Source organism: Vespa velutina, chromosome 2 (assembly GCF_912470025.1).
Source record: "Vespa velutina chromosome 2, iVesVel2.1, whole genome shotgun sequence".
Taxonomy (NCBI): Eukaryota; Metazoa; Arthropoda; class Insecta; order Hymenoptera; family Vespidae; genus Vespa; species Vespa velutina.
In genome coordinates this window covers 13,289,506-13,306,050 of record NC_062189.1, presented here as the reverse complement: position 1 = coordinate 13,306,050, position 16,545 = coordinate 13,289,506, and the positions used below count along the sequence as shown (strand labels likewise).

The window sequence follows — 16,545 nt, the reverse complement described above, 5'->3', positions numbered from 1 at the left end:
AGCCTCGAATTTATGCCGATCGTAAAGGAGGCCATAATGACCGAGGATAGGGAGTCGTGTTCGCAGAGCATATTCCTTTTCCTCTTGGACCAGCCGAATGTCATTTAATTCGGTATTTTATTTAGTTTTTCTTTTTTTTTTTTTTTTTCTTTTTCTTCTTTTTCTTTATACACTTATACATGTGGAGAAAGACGTAGCCGCAATGTAAGAGAGAAGGAAGAGGGTTGAGAAAAAAGAAAGAAAAAGAGAGAGAAAGAGAGAGAGAGAGGGGGGGGGGGGGAGAGAAAGAGATAAATATGAGAGAAAATTTGTACGAATGATCGGTCGTAAATTATACGAAGAATGAGAAAAAGAGAGAGAGAGAGAGAGAAAAAAGAAGAAATAAGGGTAAATCTTTATTTGATTTTATTGAAATCGTATACTCTCTATTCAGGAACAGATCGTTGACCTACAAAAGGATCGCTTAACTTCGTACTTATTAAAACATGCTCGCGAAACCTTAACGAAGTAGCACCGCTCGTTATAACGAAGTATGCAATTTGCAAATGAGAAAACAATTAATTAACGAGGAGAAAGAATATTGATTATTCGATTTGCTCGACGAATTGGCGAAACCAATTGAGTATTCCGGTAATTTCAGATTTCGATCGTTCAAATATAAACATGAGAAAGGAAATGAATTGGTGAACCAACAAGAAGAAGAAAAAAAAAAAAAAAGGAAAGAAAGAAAAAAAAGAGAAAGAAGAAAACATTTCGAGAAAGGGATATCAACCTACTTAATAATTTTCGATTGGTATCGAAAAATCATTTTCAAACATAACGAATCTGATAAAATCTCTTGTGATTTCGAGTACTACGATGATAATCTTCGTGTTTCATAGTCGTGATCGTGCAAAAGCATTCTCGGTAAGAAGTAATAGTCTCGCGGGATGAAACCCCATAAAATCATAAATAAAATCCGACGGCCGTGATTCAGGCCGCCGCAGCTCTCCATTCGTCCTTTCACATTTTTCTCTCTCTCTCTCTCTCTCTCTCTCTCTCTCTATCTATCTATCTATCTATCTCTATCTTTCTTTCTCTCTATCTTTATCTCTTTCTCTCTCTCTCTCTCTCTCTCTCTCTCTCTCTCTCGTCCTGCCCTCGGTCTCTTCTCGCACGCTTTCTATGCCAACTCCTCCTCGTTTTCGTGAGTTCCCCGTATAAAAGCAACCGACCTCGCTAGACTTTTTTATGTTTCCTTCGTAAATTGTCCCATCCCTCCTTGCTTCCCTGTATCCGTCGACATTCATCCGACCCGTTCCTTCTATCACTACTACCACCTTCCTTAAACTTTCTCTCTTCTTTTCTATCTTTCTTCCGTTTTTTTGTTTTTCTTTTTCTTTTTTCGTTTTTTTTTTTTCCCCCCCTGTTATTTTCGATGAACCCTTTCCAAAGAGTATTTTTCTTTTTCTCAACGACGTCATAAATATATGTATCTTTTCCTATCGTAGAACGATATTTATTTAATCCCATTGAAAAGATTCGTATAGGTATCAATCGTGTTATAGTAAGTTTCATAAACGAATACAATAATGAAAGCGAATTAATTCAAATGATCAAACGAAATGAAAGCAATAAAAAAAAAAAAAAAGAAAAAAAAAAAGAAGAGTAATGCTTCGGATCATTGCATTTTTGGAATTTATTTAAAATGATAACGTCAAGGAAACGTCACTCTGTACATTCTGTGAAAAAAAAAAAAAAAAAAAAAAAAAAGAGAAAGAAAAAGAATTCGTACACAGATATCATCAATTGCATGAGAATAGTATTATAAATGTAGTACAATAATGAAAACATTCAAATGATCGAACGTAATCAACGAATAAAAGAAAGATCAATGACTAAAATCAATACTCCATTGTATTTTTTGTAAAATTACAAATTTATTTAAAATGTTAATCGTTAAGTGTATAATATCCTGTATATTTTATCATAAATTGGCCCGTATGAATTATCATAAAAAAAAAACTCCCGATATTTATTAAATCTCTTTCTTTGATGTTCGAAAAGATTCGTATGGATATCAATAGCGTGTAAATAGTTATATAAATGAGTAGATCGATAAAAATGAAAAATATTCGAACGATCAAACGAAAGCAACATTTATAAAAAGAATTATTCCATCGTTTAAAATTACAAATTTATCATCGAAGTGTTTAACGTTAAAGAGGATCACCCTATATATTCCTTCGTTCTCTTTATAACTCCTTTTTAAAGAGAACAAACTACGAGTGGATCGATCGAGTTCACTATCGTTATCTGTACTCTTTGATAACACAAACAATGAAGAAAACTGACAGCGTTAGCGTCAGATAAAACTTTCGAAAAGGATTTTGAAAAAACTCGAGGAAACTCAGCCAGGCATACGGACGAGAGAAGCTTTCAGAAAATGTTTCAACATCATATCAATGCACCATCGGTCCGGCGCTTTATGATGTACTTACTTGAAAGAAGAGAGAGAGAGAGAGAGAGAAAGAAAGAGAGAGAGAGAGAGAGAGAAAAGGAGAGAAACAGCCACCCTCTTTGGAACAGAATTCGAGCATGCATCTTTCTGATGTGTGTAACTTTGTCACGTCGTGTGCGTAATAGCGCCGGCATAAATGAAATCTCCGAAAGCTTAGGTTGGTTACTACAGGTTCACACTGCATGCTTTGGTGTTTAGCTTCATGCTTACTTTCTTTCTTTCTGTTTTTCTGTTTCTCTCTCTCTCTCTCTCTCTCTCTCTCTTTCTTTCTCTCTCTCTGTCTCTTTCTCTTTCTCTTTCATTCTCACTATTGCTCAGACATGTTTCACAATTTTATGAATGCTAATGTTGAAAAAGAAAAAGAAAAAGAAAATAATAATTCCAAATCGCCATGTTTAATTTACTTTGAAAAACAAAAGGAACGTAAGTCTTGATTTTTCTTTCTCTTTCTCTCTCTCTCTCTCTCTTTTTTTTCTTTTTTTTTCTTTTTTTTTAATTGTTATTATTTATTTTTTTCTTTTTCTTGTTCCTTTTTCCTTTCTGTTCTACCGAAAAGACTCTGCTGAAAATAACTCGACGGTGAGCGGAAATTTACGAACGAGCACGTTAAATGGGATGGTTTTAATTAATTAATTAATAAATGTGATGTTGATCGCTTTTCCAAGATGTCAGAAGTTGGTAAAAGTCAGGAAATAGCCTGAGGTAGAAAAACGGTTTGCGTTTGCACGCGAAGTAGTCACGACGTGTCTTTAACGTTCTATGGGTCTCGTTGAAGGAAAGAAAGAGAAAGGCAAAAGTATACGTCCATTCACCGTCTGTCTCTTTCTTACTCCTGTAAATATTCTGAAGAAGTCTGCCAACGATGAGAGAACCCTTCAACTATTCCCATTTCCTTCTTAACTGTTTTCCGACGAAAAAAAAAAAAAAAAAAAAAAAAAAGAAAAAAAAAAAGAGAGAGAAAAGAAAAAAGAAAAAAAAAATAAATAAATAAATAAAATAAAATAAAAAAATAAATAAAGAACAGAGAGAGAAGATCTTATTAACTTCGTATACAAAAAAAAAAAGAAAGTAAATAATAATAATAATAAAAAAAAAAAAAAGAAAAAAAAGAATGAAAAAAAAAAAAAAATAGAAAGAAAGAAAAACGTAGAAATGAAAATAGTTTTCGAAGAATAATGAGAAAATAACGTTAAATATCTTGACTAAAGGATAGTGTCTTATCAATGATATGATTAAAAATAAAAGGACCGTCAACTCTCGTAAACGATTCTTCCTGAAATAAGTTTCACAAGATTGAATTAGAATTGTCATCGGTGGGAGGGGGAGGAGAAATCATTGATTTATGAAATTTCATAATATTTCATAGTATTCTCCTTCCTCGAAGATGGGCAAACGTTAGATAACATTTATAGGAGATGAAGCTATGGTCGCTTCGATACTCCGCGTACAACAAGGTCGCATTGTTTGCAAATGACAAAGGTCGCGGCGACGTGTCGCTTAATAGCTAGCAACACGTTTCAAAGGGGATAGCAGCGACGATTAGTTCTGTTGTTATCGGACAACTCAAACCAATAATCACGGCAAGTATGGCTGTGAAATGTAAACGAGATACGAAATATATATATGTATATATATATATATATAATATAAATACATACATTCATATATACATACCTATGTATATCCTCGAAGGATCGTTTTCATAATCAACTCTCATATTTTGTGACCAGTTTAATCGTTTGATAATTAATTCAAACGGAGAGACATACACATATATACATTTTACGAATGCACGAACGAATATTATATCATACAAAGAAAGATTATGCAGAGTGTTATACGGTCATATTTTATTAATGTATTTTATAAGACTAAATATTAAAAAACAAGAAAAAGAAAAAGAAAGAACGTTTTATAAATATAAATCGTTTAAAGTTTCTTTTTTTTTTTTTTTTTTTTTTTTTTTTAATTGTTGATACAATTTAGGGAATAAAACTGGAATTTTTACATTTAATCTATTAGAATATAATTTTTTTTTACTTTTTATAATTTGTATGTATGTGTGTGTATATATACATATATATGATAAGACATGATAAGTTATATTAGAGATATAATCTTTTCTACGTTTTATGATTCGTATTATAATACTAAAAAGTATAAAGCGTTAAAAATAAGATAAGTCAAATAAAACGTTCACTTTTTAAAATAAGAACAATTTATACGTAATTATCTTTTAATCTCAAATAATGTGATTTTTCTTTTTTTTTATCTTGCGAAAACAAAAATGAGAAACTACGGTCACGTTTGTAAGTTTCTGTTCGTATTCGCGAATGCGATGATAACAAAGCGCGCATAAACATTCAAGCGTACGAAAAGGATGGCTTTAATTCGCAGACGAATTTTCGGCTCGGAATAACGCATTGTGTGTGAATGTATGCATTCACTCCTACGCATTCACATACGATATCTATGTATCGTGGAACCTTTGTCGTGTGACGGCAGCTTCACGTTAATTCGTTAAATTAACGGGTTCCCTCGAGCGTAAGCTTCAAAGAATTAAAAAGAATGGAAAGAAATATTTTTTTCATAGTGCGATACGAGTCACACAATTGGAATTCGAGTCAACCATAATCCTTTTGACTCTTTTACTATTTAAGGATAAAGTTCTTATTAAAAGAAAAAGAGAGAGAGAGAGAGAGGGAGAGAGAAGAAAAAGGATGAAACAAAAATAACACGTACGCATCCTTGTTTGTTTGTTTGTTTATTTTCTTTTTTCTTTTTTTCTTTTTTTTATTTTTTCCTTTCTTTTTTACCATTAATTAAAACATTTTTATTCTAAATATTGTTAACATCATATCGAATTATATTAAAGATAGTAAAATCTCAATATACAAGCATTAAGAGTAAATCGAAATGACAAATGATATAACGATTTAAAAGTAGACTATAAAACCAGAAAGTATTCGTTCTGGAAGGAAAAGCAAAGGCGAGTAATACAAGAGATATATCCTCTTAACGTGATCGTCCTTGGGATCGACGAGTTACGGTCCCTACGAGTAAGGTCTTCGAAATCCCATCAGTAGAGACGAGAGCAAATCCTGGTATAATAGAGCGATCACGACGGCGCATCGATCATGCGAGGGTCCACCAAAGCTTTTCTGCCTTTTCTTTTTCCTACCATAGCTACTATAATACTATCTATACCACTGTCACCGTTCGATGCTCGAGTTTCAATTTTCTACAGGAGTGAGTCCTTTTTCTGATCCTACGTTCTCTTCCGTCAATTATATAGTGTAAAAAATGAAAGAAGAAGATAATAAAAATAAAAAAAAAAAATAAAAAAGAATATATATATATATAAAACTTTTCAAATTGATATAAATTTAATTAAGAAGAAAAAAAAAGGAAAACAAAATCCTGTTGCGAATCTTACTTTTGTCATGGATTGACGTCTCTTTTGTTTCTATATTATTTACAGAAAAAAAAAAAAATAAAAAAAAAAAAATAAAAAAAAAAATAAAATAAAATAAAACTATGTACCTTCATATTAATTCGTTATTACGTTATTGGCATTTACCGCTTTATGATTTCCAATGAAATTTGTCAGTCATATTTAAAAAAAAAAAAAAAAAAAAAAAAGAAAAAGAAATAAATAAATAAATAAATAAAATAATGTTTCTATCTCGATTAATAGGAGAAAATTGATTTTCTTTCAATTATAATGGACATAAGCAATAAGAAATATAATTTGAAAATATAAATCTTTACCAAGTATAAGATAAATTCTTATATTCGTAATAGATCCAGTAGATTTTCGTGTCGACAGGAATAACATCGCGTGTATCGTAACGATCGAATTCTCCCAACGAGCATGTCGATGGTAATCACGAGGGTCCACTCGACCGTTGGCCGAAATAGCTTATCTATGTAATCACTCGGCTACACCCTCGGATAGGATCAAGTTCTCGCCCCACGCGAGTTCCGCCTCCGGTTGAATCCCCCAACGTGTGCTCGCGGGCGAGCACACTTGCTACCTCGTCTAATCGACGCCCACGCAAACGCACGGTTTCACACGAAACCTATCCTATATCTAAGACGAGGAACATTCTCGTTTCTCCTGATAAACGATATCTAGATACCCACGTATAATCATCCTGTCTAAAATTAATTGCGATTGATTTCTCTATGTGTTTTTTATCTTTTTTTTTTTTTTTTTTTTTTTTTTTTTGGAAAACAAAACGAAAAGAAAAAATAAATAAAAATAATACCTATTAAAATGAAAATAAAATTATTCGAATATATAAGTTCGATTAATAATAGATGGAAATTTGAAAAGATTAAGATTCAGTTTTCTATAAAGAGATTTCTCGTTTTATTTGTTCCTTTTTTTTTTATTTTTTTTTTTTTTTTTTTTTTTTTTTTTTTTTTTTTTTTTTACATACTTTTCCATACTTTTCAAAGAGCTTGAATATTCATATCATAATTATGTTTGAATAATAAATGAATATTTAATATTACGAGTTATCATATTATAAGTGAAATTTTTCTTCGGAACAATATTGTATTCTCTTTATGATAATGTTCGAACGTTTGGCGAATCCTTTTTGTCTTTTCTTTTTTTTTTTTTTTCTTTTTCTTTTTTATTCCAAACGAAGGAAAAATTAACAACGAAAGGGACGACGTCCGGCGTTAATCGGGTTGACCGGCATATGCGTAATTTCTTTGAAGTACCTACCCGCCGTAATTGCGCTCGATGGTGTATGGTTTTACATGCTCGTTCTACCTTCAATTATCGTTAACTGCTCGCTTCCTTCGTCGGTTAAAACTATTAAAGAGTTAACTTGGATACTCGCGAAAAAGCTCTTCTTTGTTTTTGCTCCTTCGCACTCCTATCAAAAATGTTGATAAACCATAAAAAAAAAAAAAAAAATAAAAAAAAAAAATAAGGAAAAAAAAAAAGAAAAAGAAAAAGAAGGAAGAAAGGAAACAAGATAAGAATTATAAATGAAATAAATATGATTTACATAGTTCTTGAATTAGCATCTAGGAGAGAATCGATCTTCGATATTCCAATGTATACTATTAAACGCGTTCGTTGGTTGTATTGGTCCTTTCGCATCGAATCTCGAGGAAGCATCGGTCAAAGGATCAAGGATAATCTTCGTTGGCAAGATAGGAAGCCCGAAACATGCCGGTAACCGGAGACATTGTGATCGAGTAATTATGCACCGATACGATCATTCGTAATCAGAGAAATGCCATTGTTAATTAATCATTTTGAAGGATTTGAATAAACGGATGTCGTGCGATACGAAAAATTCAAAATACAAAAATCAAAATTGAAATTAAATTTCAAGAGAAACGAATCGAGAGACGTAAAACAAAAGGAAAGGAAAAAATGTTCTTTTATTAAAATATCTCTCTTTGATCTTGCGTATTATTGAATTTAATGTAATACAATAACATTTATATTAATAACTTTATGCATATTTGTGTGTGTGTGTGTGTGAGCGCGCGCGCGCGCGCGCTCGCGTGTATGTGTGTGTGCGTACGTGCGTGCGTGCGAAGCTGTAAAAATATTGATTAACTTCTTCAAGGGAATATGGAAATTTGTGAAAAAGCATTCCTGTGGAAATGTAATATAGTCAGAAGAACAATATGCATAGAGGAAGAAACGATTTCACCCGACAAGTTCTCATCCAGTTTTGATTTCCGCTTTGTGACGTCTCTCGGCTGCCTTTCTCATAGATGAAAGAGAGAAGGAGACAGAAAGGGAAAGAGCAAAAGAAAAAGAGAAAGAGAAAAAGAAAAAAGAGAGAAAGAAAATATATACGGTTTCTACAGGTGTCTCTTTCTCTTTCTTTCTCTCTTTCTCTCTTTCTTTCTTTCTTTTTTCTTCTTTTTTTTTTCTTTTTTTCTTTTTTCATTTGTACGGTTAGAAACATCTATGCAAATTCAAATGTCATTGATCAGACTGGTAGAGCGAACAAAAAAAAAAAAAAAAAAAGAAAGAAAAAATAAAAAAAGCAGCCGGTAAAAGAATCGTTGCGTGATGTTGGCGCGAGGAAGGACTCGACTAAAAGGCTCGAAACTTCCTATTCGTTAACTTTGTGAATGGGAAACGCGTCTCGAATCCCAGGACCATCGCGATGCAAAGCATAAAATTCACCGACGATCAATATCGTCACTCTCTCTCTCTCTCTCTCCCCCTATCTATCTATCTCTCTTTATCTCTATCTCTATCTCTATCTCTATCTCTCTCTCTCTTTTTCTCTTTTCACACTTTTCGTTTCTCCCTTTTTTTCTCGGTCCCTTTTCTCTTCTTTTCGGACCACAACTAAAAAGGAAAAAAGAAAAAAGACAAGAAAGAGAGAGAGAGAGAGAGAGAAAGAGAGAGAGAGAGAGAGAGAGAGAGAGAGATAAAGAGATAGAGAGAAAAGAAAATTCGATTACCGTCTTCTTCGATTATCCTTTCAGCGCGAAGTTCAATTCGAATATTCGATCGCGTAATCGGATCTTTATTCGCGAATCTGTCGCGAATTTTATATTTCCTATTATATACATATACATGTACACACACACACACACACACACATACACACATTGTTATACGCATATTGTTACGAGCGAGTCTAGAAATGTTCTGAGTGAACTCGGAACAGATAGGCCATTTCTATTCACCGAGAGGATTTTGACATATAACAATGCGCATTTTTGTGTCTTCAACGTGGAACTCGTTCTGATAGGACATGACTTTGAAACCTACCGGAATATTTAAATATTCTAAAAGAGAACTTGTTAATTTGTATAATTGTAAATAAGTCATTCTTTGTTGTAATTAAAGTTTGTATTATGTTCAAACTCCAAATTTCGGAATAAGAATATACATGTATACATATGTACACATATATTTTGTTTGATAACGTTTTATTTCGAATTTATTAAAAATTAATTTATCTATAATAAAAAATAATATATTAAAATATATTACGAAAATCTAAAACCGATAAGTATCTAATTACAAGTACTAAGATGGTTTCATTCGTCTCTTCAGTTACTTCCCCCAATATTCCCTTGAGGTTCTCCTTACTCCCCGAATGAAAGCTTCCTTACCTTAAGCGAAGCCGAAGCGTTTATGCAAATCTCTGTGTCATCGATCAAGCGTTCCAAAAGGACAAATAGCATCCGTTACGTAAAGCGAAAGCTTTCCGGAAACAGATAGAGAGAGAGAGAGAGAGAAATAGATAGATATAGAGAGAAAGATAGATAGATAGATAGATAGAGAGAGAGAGAGAGAGAGAGAGAGAGAGAGAAATAGAGATAGAGGGAAGAGAGAGAATCTTTGACAGGCATGCTTAGCAGGTGATACGTTGATAGAGAGTTTACGAAGAGACGTTGCCGATGATATAATATCGATGAGACCCGTTAACAAAAGCTCGGAAAGCTCCTTCTCTGAAACTCCCGTGCTATCTCTGCATTTCGGGAGCAGTGCTTCTCTCTCACTCTCACACACTCTCTCTCTCTCTCTCTCTTTCTTTCTCTCTCTCTTTCGTTATCCAAGATACGAGGTATTATCGAATCAAGGTATATCTTGGAGAATAATGCGTCTCAGGAAAAGAAGGTATCTTGAACGTACCTACGTTCTTACGTACGTGCAAATGTATGTACATATGTATATATCTATGTATATATATATATACGTATGTACATAGAAAAAGTCTTATCATCGTCTCTCTCTCTCTCTCTCTCTCTCTTTCTCACTCTCTTTCTCTTTCTCTCTCTCTCTCTCTCTCTCTCTCTCTCTCTCTCTCTCTCTCTCTCTCTCTCTCTCTTTCTCTCTCTTTCTCCCTTTTGTCGAGTTCTCGCTCGTTCATGCGACCCGTCCAGGCAACTTGGAAACTTAATAAGCTGGCGCTAGCAACCTCGGGAGTTTCTTTTTCCCTTCGACTCTTCCCTTGGGTGAGAGTGAGAAAAAGAGAGGAAGGACGGAATAGGGAGAGAGGAAGAGGGAGAGTTAGTGAGGATGAAGGAAGATGTGCTCTCAGACTTTATCGCGGTGAATCCAAGCCAGCAGGCGATTCGCATTACTACCAAGGAGGAAAAGAGAGAGAGAGAGAGAGAGAGAGAGAGAGAGAGAGAGAGAGAGAGGATGAGGAGGACTCTACTCGCGACGACTCGTTTCTTCCGGTATTGTAAAAGACCGCGGTAGCGGGAAAAATCAAGTGTCCCTCGCTCTCTTTCTCCCTTTTCGACCGATCTCTTTATCTCCTTCTTTCTCCCTTCCTATATATATATATACACATATATATACATATATATATATGTGGATATGTATACCTATATATACATTCTTTCGTTCTTTTCCTGCTGGAATCCACAGTTCTTTTTCGACGATGTGCACCAATCCCTCGGAGCAACTTTTTTATTCTCCTTCTAAGTCCTATCTTCTCCCTCCCTCCCTCCCTCCCTCTCTCTCTCTCTCTCTCTCTCTCTCTCTTTATTTCTCTTTTTTTTTTACTCCCTTCGCGTCCTTGACTACTATTCCACTGCTCCCAGTCACATTTGCTCTCTTATTATAATCTCTCACCTTCCTACCAAAGTTTCAGGAAATAAAATGAATCTTGACGTTTTTCTTTCTTTTCATTTCTTTTCCCTTTTATTTTTTCTTTCTTTTCTTCCATTCCTTAAATCGAATTATCGACTAGGACAATCGTATGCACGATATTCGTTATAGAAATGAATCTATCTGTTATAAATAAAATTTAACGAGACGTCGATTAAACGGGAATATAAATGTGAAATTAATAATTGTTTCATTGAACGTTTCGTAATGCAACGAAATCGATCGATAAGAGAATTAAGAAAAATGTATATGTGTAGTTGAATGAGATGGAGCGAAGATATAGGGGTGGAATAGGTTAAAGAAAAAGTAGGTGATGGAGGGGATGGGAGTGTGGAAGAGGGTGGGGCCAGAGGAAAGGAGAAAAGAAGTAGAAGCGAAATCTCCGGCGCTAATCTGCCTCTATTTGATTACGGATGATCCGACCTGAGTCGGCGAGGTGCACGCGAGTATTCGGTAGGTCTCCTCTCGAATAGATTACCAGGGAAGAAATCCACCAGAGAGAAATAGAGAGAGAGAGAGACAGAGAAAGAGAGAAAGAGAAAAGAAGAAAGCAAGAGAGAGAGAGAGAGAGAGAGAGAGAGGGAGAAAGAAAGAGAGAAAAAGAGCTCGTGCTTTCACCGATGAAAGGAGGATCACTCCGGGAGATTAAGGATACCGGGCAGTGAGATGATCTTGTAAAAAGGAAAGGATCTTTCATTATCGTTTCCTCTTGTCGACAATGCTCGGAATATCGAGACGGAAAAGGAAATTAATAACGATCGTATCCGTTTAAAAGGAAAAAGAGAGAAAGATAGAGAGAGAAGTAGAGAAAGTGAGAGATAGATAGAGAAAGATAGATAGATAGAGAGAGAGGAGAGAGAGGAGAGAGAGAGAGAGAGAGAGATACTTTTGTAAGACTCATCGTCTTCGGATAATAAGCAATGACTACGAGCTGGGCTTTTAAAAAAGAATCAATCGAAAGAACGGCTTTTCCTTTCCGCACGGTCCACTTTCGAGGATCTACCGGAAAGAAGCTTCCGTATATCGAAGGGGGATGTTAAAATAGTATAGACAAAGAGGAAGAGAGAGAGAGAGTGAGAGAGAGTGAGAGAGAGAGAGAGAGAGAATGAATTTCGTTTTCAATCCAGCAAGTATATATACGTAGTATACATGTAGACAATGTCATGCTTGCATATAATCTATCGATACGTATGTATACCAACAACAACAGTGGACGTCATAGGAAATATTTTGCCTCCCTTTTGAAGAAAGGATCTGGGCGAATGCGGGATCTGGATAAAAGCGGTTGCCTGTTTGGTTGAGGAAAACACTAGACGCATTGGCGAGTGAAACGAGGTAGATTTAGGGTGAGAAGAGGCTTCCGGGTGGAGGAATAAGGGTAGGAAGGTGATCGAAGGAGTGAAAGTGGCGAAAGGAAAGGAAGAAGGAGAAGAAGAAGAAGAAGGAGGAGGAGGATGGAAAATAAAAGAAGAAAAAGGAAAAGAAGAAGGAAAAAAGAAAGAAAGAAAGAAAGAAAGAAAAAGGAGAAGTAGCAGAAAGTGCTTGTGGCAGGGGTACGACGACTACGCGAAAGGAAAAGAAAGAGAAGAGGGTAGTGGAAAGGAGAGGAGAGGCAAAGCGAGGCAAGACGATAAGAGAGGTGAAGAGAGAAAGAGAGAGAGAGAGAGAGAGAGAGAGAGAGAGAAGCGACGACGAAGAGCAGGGATGAAATAAGTTTCTGTATTTCTAAAGAATCTTTCTCGAGCGTGCTCGAACCGTGTATGGCGTCGTATAGGAGAGGGAAAGAGGAACTTTGACTTCCCTTCGGCAAATACTACCTTCGACACACAATATTATCACGCTGCCGGGATCTAAAACTGTCCAAAGCGAAAAAGAGTCATGGTGGATCGTAGTTGGTCTAAAGAACGACAAATGTTGCTACTACTGCCGCTACTACTGCTGTTACTAGTGCTACTACTGTTGAAGCTATTGCTGCTGCTGCTACTACTACTGCTGGTGCTACTGCTGCTGCTGCTACTGGTGTTACTACTACTGTTGATGCTGTTGAATCATGTCGTGCTTGGACTCTTTAAGACGATCTCGGCAACACGACCTCCTTCGTGTTGTCATTATTGCTCGGAGAAATTCATAGCTGGTTAACACCGACCCAACCTTTTTTCTTTTCCTTCTTACTCTTATGTCTTTTCTATGAGAAATAGAGAAACTAACCGAAAACGATAGTCGTCAGTAGGGTGAACGAGCTTTCACTCTTTTTAACTCAAACGTTCAGCGACTTTGACGATTAATGAAAGGAGTCGTCAAGCAAAGCTTTTTCACCCGACGGTTCGAAAACGAAACGAAAAAAAAAAAAAAAAAAAAAGAAAGAAAGAAAAAAGAAGGGAAAAGAAGGAAAGAAAAGAAGAAAAAGAAAGAAAACGATAAACCTTCAAACTGTGATATTCGTTAGAATGAAAAACCTGCAATTAAATTTGACGATCGTAGTACACGACGTACTGGACGTGCCACGTAATATCTGTCTATGTGTAATAAATTCAAATTCATTTCTAAGAGTAATGAATTTAATCATTGCAATTTATGATCGTATCTGTAAATCTATCTTTTTTTGTTTTTCTTTCTTTTACGAGTATTCGGTTATACGAGTACATCGGATAGAGCTATCCAATGCATTCTATGCATTCTATGCATTCGAAATATGGCCTTTCTCTCTCTCTCTCTCTCTCTCTCTCTCTCTTCCTCTCAAAGCTTCTCTCACTCATCCCACATAGCTTTCCGATCGGCATTAAATTTAATGACACGTTCGAACCGCGGTAAGGCTAGGACACTAGCTGATAATTTTATCTGTGACCATCGGGGAATAAACTAATTTCGATATCCTTTGTTCCTCGATCTAACCGCAAGCGGGAAACAAAGAGATACTCTCAGAGTCCACTACCTCGACTGTAACGCGTACGGAAGCTATCATCGACTCTATCTCTCTATATCCCTCTATCTCTATCTATCTATTCCTCTTTCTCTCTCTCTCTCTCTCTCTCTCTCTCTCTCTCTTTTTTCTCTCTCTCTATTCTTTCTTTTCCGAAACTTTTAGAACATACGATCCGTTTTGTTCGTTCCCCGATCGCAATTATAACTAAAGTACGATTACATCTCCCCTCTATTAATTCAATCTAAAAATGTACATACGTTAAAATTGTTCAAAACGTATAATTTGCGATTTTAATAATGCAAAATGAACAAAACTTTAAGATTCGCGAGAAATTCAATATATACGAAGGAATTTATCTTTCCTTTCTTCCTTTCCTTTTCTTCTTTTCTTTTTTCTTTTTTTCTTTTTTTCTTATTTTTTCTTCTTCCTCGATGTTTCTCATTTACCAATGATACACAAGCGCAAATAATAAAGCATCACAATTCGTTTCAATGTTTTCTTTAGAAAACACTCACTCTCTTATATTATCGTGATAAATTTACGTATCCACGTAACGTACACGTACGTATATGCATATGTGTATGTGTATACGTATATAAACGCGTATAAAAGCAACTTAAATTTACATAGGAAGGAGTAAAAAGAGAAATGGACGTGTAGGTAGCAAGCAGCAAATGGATTAAAACCCAGCGTTTGACTCGATACTTGAATCTCAGTGAAACGTTTTGGTTGAACGTTATATATCCTCTCTCTCTCCCTCTCTCTCTCTCTTCCTCTCTCTCTCCCTCTCTTCAAAGCAAGTTTTCAAATTTGAAGGCTAGGAAGGAGCGCAAATTTGCTGTAGGAGAAACCCTAGCGAGTTTAGTGATTACTACGTTTATGGTTTGGTATTGCGTTATATTATGATATCAAAGACATGAATCTGCTATTAACGTATCTCGAATACGTTTTGTTCTTAATTACTTTTCGAAGTTGTTTCATATCTTTTTTTTTTCCTTTCTTTCCTTTCTTTTCCTTTTTTTTTTTTTTTTTTTTGAATACTAATCGTCATGTGTCGATGAATTATTATTCGAAAATTATTATAATAAAACTTAACGAAATTCAATTCTTTTGAAAAAGATTAATACAAAATCGCATGATACGACAAGTAATGATAAAATCTTAATTAGTAACACGATTGACATTATTTTCTTCTTATATTTTTATTTAATTTCTTCGAATACTAATCGTCTAATCGTTTAATATCTTGTCAATAAAAAAGAAAAGTACATTCAAAAATGGTACATAGTACTTGAAAAAAAGAAAAAAAAATTCAATTTATATCTCATTTGAAAAGCATAATGCATTGTCTCAAAGTTACACAGTTAAATTCCAAAACGTTCTTGTTTTGACAGAGTCAGCCATTTTTTACGAGGTCTACGGATACTTCCGAAAGAGAGATTACACGGGTGAAAAGCTTCGAGGGATTTACGGTGACGTCGTAAATGACGTATAACGACGGATGCTCGGGGAAAAAGCACGATTTATTTCGAGAGACTTGCTATGGGCGACGGGAGAACGTTAGAGGCCGCAAGGCGTATCGCGAACTCAATTATGTACGGTGCTAAATGAATTAGATCGACGAACTACCCTGATCGATCGGAAAGCAGGGATGTAAATACGTTTAACGTTTAACGATCATCCTTCGTCAGCTTTAACAAATTATATAATCCTTTTTCTTTTTTTCCTACACTCGTTAAACCATAATTATTTTACTATGATATTTAACGGAAGAATATATTATTATTTATATTATTATATTCATATGTAGCATAATTCGTATTACATACGAACGAATTTTATAAAAGTACTTTGAAAATAATTAATAACGTGATAAACTCGTCTCGACTTATAAAGTAGTTTGTTATTTATTTAATGAAATATTTTATCAGTATTAGTATTTTAAATGAACGATCAATATTTGCAATAAAATATCGCTTAGTAAGTAAATAAAATTGACTTTATGTTTATATTTAATTATTTATTACGATAAAAATTATTTATACATATTGACCAATTTTATTTTAGAAAATAACTTTTTTACTTATCATTAATTAATAAAAATATTGATCAAATAAATAAAAGTTTTATAAATAAATTTAATATAACAGATACTCTACTAACAAATACTACTAACAAGTAACGTTGAATGCTACATATTTGTAAATATGTATTTTATATTGTATTAACAATATAATTGCGTTGACTTAAAGTGCAAAAAAAAAATGACAGAGAGAAAGAGAGAGAGAGAGAGAGAGAGAGAGAGAGAAAGTGAGAAAAAAAAATCATCTCGATCAATGTGTAATAGAAGATGGTAAAAGGGATGTCGAGAGAGCTCGAGCGCAATCATTTCGATCTTCCACCTTTAATACGCTTTAACGCATTCGTTAACCGTGGACCTTTTCGAGTTGGCGGGCTATTCGAACGAATGAACGCAAGAAAAAAGATCCTTTTTTC

At 34.5% G+C, this 16,545-nt stretch overlaps 1 protein-coding gene across 3 annotated transcripts in view; it reads right to left on the bottom strand.

The window, feature by feature from the left end:
* LOC124957757 (E3 ubiquitin-protein ligase PDZRN3-like) overlaps positions 1–16,545 on the bottom strand; it is a 161,067-nt gene that overhangs the window by 52,771 nt on the left and 91,751 nt on the right. The gene's annotated exons all lie outside the window — the stretch shown is intronic.